At 34.6% G+C, this 2,675-nt stretch overlaps 1 long non-coding RNA gene across 1 annotated transcript; it reads left to right on the top strand.

The window, feature by feature from the left end:
* Positions 1 to 854: 854 nt before the first annotated feature.
* Positions 855 to 2,132, top strand: LOC307003212. Its single transcript, XR_013798650.1, has 3 exons — positions 855 to 1,098; positions 1,175 to 1,251; positions 1,504 to 2,132. It is a non-coding gene; the product is annotated as an uncharacterized lncRNA (long non-coding RNA).
* Positions 2,133 to 2,675: the final 543 nt, after the last annotated feature.

Genomic DNA, 2,675 nt, shown 5'->3' with positions numbered 1-2,675 from the left:
TTTGTCAGGGGATGGGACAAATATAAATTGTAATTTGTGTGTATAAGTGAAACAAATTGTAACCTATTTTATCTTTATCAAAAAAATGTTTAACCTCAATTGATGTAATTTTTGCAGCCCTGGATTCTCAGCAAAGTACATACAGTTTAATGGATGATTCAACCAATCTGGTAGTCCACTACGAGTTGGTGCAGGTCAGTGTATATATGTTTTTACCAATTTATCAACATGTGTATTTAACATGCTTTTTGAAATATTGGTGCACTTAAAATATTTTTAGTATTATTATTTTTAAATGTTGATGATTATAAGTTATTAAGTCTTATGCAGGAATAACAATTAATGATATAATTATAAACATTCAAAAAATTAAATAAAGGTTACAGAGGCAGCAAGCTCTGTTGGCATGGAGCCCATAGGCTTTAAGAGAAGTGTAAACTCACTTTTGGAAAAGGGAATTGAAATTGAGGTAATGACTACGGACAGATCCCCGTCTATAATAAAGATTATGAGGGTTGATTATCCACAAATTCATCAGGAGTTCGACATCTGGCATGTTGTGAAGGGTATGTAAATTTTTCCTCAATAATTTGTTTGTATGCACTAGGCTTACCCCACAACCTCATAATGTTGAATACATAACTGACAGAATGTTTTTTCAGGTTTCTTCCAAAAATTACTGTCAGTTTGCAAAAATAAATAAAAATATATAGACCTTCAGCCATGGATAAAAAGCATATGCAACCATTTGTGGTATGCATGTGCATCCTGCAGTGGTGATCCAGATGTATGTTATCTAATATATTTTTAAAATGTGATATAGACAAACTTTTTTCAAAAATTACATTGTAAATATTTTAAAACAGTTGTTGACAGAAAAGTGGAAATCCCTTCTCCATCACATTTGCGGAGAACACATTTGGGAAGAAAATGGACGGCAGCAAAGATGTGCCCACGATGACCTCACTCCTGACCAGCAAAGAAGGAAACGATGATGGCTACTAAAAGGGTCTCCAGCCTTTCACACACTATCATCTCTTGTTTTACATCCAAATCTCTTGAAGAACATGAGGCAAATGGCCTTCTTCAAGCACACAGGCAAGTTACTTTTACATAAAAATTTATTCAACTTCACATGGAAAGGTAAACTATAAAATGTATTTTTTTTTCTCAGGCAATCTTGAGGTCTACCATTCAGATCTTCTGAAATATTGTAGAAAGAATCTGCATTTCCACTACTCCTCGATGACAGTTCGTACTCACACTAAACACTAAATGCTCAATTAAATTGTACACATATATATATATATATATATATATATATATATATATGTATATGTGTGTGTGTGTGTGTGTGAGAATTACGCGCACTAACATATATATATATATATATATGTGTGTGTGTGTGTGTGAATTACGCGCACTAACAGATACAAAAATGAACAGGGTACTTTAATCAGGGCTGAAAATATTGCCTTGTGACTATATATTGCAATTTTATAGGTGATCCGCGATACAACGTTGTTTTTCCAAAACAAAAGAAAGAATGGTTGGCAAGGAAAATTTATGAACCAACTACACAAACCTTCAGGGAAGAAATTCTTCAAAAGGTACTGGAGCGGCGCAGTGACCCTACTGTACTTTTCAAGGACCCAACCTCTCACGTTTCTTTGCCTGTTTTACCGTGCAATATCGCAACAAAACCCAAACCAGGAAAGGAAGCAGTTATTTCAAAACATGTGTCAAGGTTTAACAAGTAAACGACTGTCAGCGGCATACTGTACTATTTTTGGGGGATTTTCTTCTTGTTAGATTTTTCGTTTGGTAAAATGCTACCTCAACATGCATGTTTATGTATTTATTTTTGTTTGTATAATAACAAATTTATTAAGTGTAAAACTGCTGGGAATAACAAAAATTGCTTATCTATTGCAGTGATATAAAAACAAAAAAGGTCCTTCATATGGTAAAGCCATACTCTGACTGAATTCTAAAACATTTCAACAAAATCTGTTTTATACACTGTAATTGACAAACATAAGCCAATTTAAGTTTATGTACATTTTTATTTAACAAGTATTCATACAAGCAGTACCCACACGTTTTATTTGAAAATATTTGTACTAATAGTGAAAAATAAAAATAAAATAGAAAATGTTTATTGTGTTGCTTTTCCTTTCTTTAAATTAACCTGAAAGCTTCTTCGGCTTCCTTGAAACCAACATATGCACCAGATAATGATGGATATTTTTCCCGTATGGCTTGCACAACACATTACGGCAGAACTTTTCTGTTGTGTCTTCCAAGTCTTTGACCTTTCGGTATCCACTCTAGAACAACCCGGTAAGCCACCAGTCTGCACTGACTGTAAACAGAAAACAGATCAGAATCAGAAAAAGCTTAATTGCCAAATAGCATAGTAAAAACATGCATAATAAATAACTACAGTAGGCTGCATGTGTAATAACTCAATATAAACAAACCTACTTACTCCATAGCTAGCGTGCCACCCGGTCCTTCTGGCCTCGGACGTCCCTTCCAGTTCACTTTTGGCAAATAAAAAAACACTTCTAAAACACTGCGACTCAGCAGGGGTGGAAAACCGGGATCCTCTGTTATACAGCGGCATACACTTGTCGTCCCATTGTCTGCGCTATCCAAACTTTCGAGCTGTG

The sequence above is a fragment of the Phoxinus phoxinus genome (genome assembly GCF_949152265.1).
Source record: "Phoxinus phoxinus genome assembly, chromosome: 8".
Lineage (NCBI taxonomy): Eukaryota > Metazoa > Chordata > Actinopteri > Cypriniformes > Leuciscidae > Phoxinus > Phoxinus phoxinus.
This window is presented reverse-complemented; position numbering and strand designations above follow the sequence as displayed.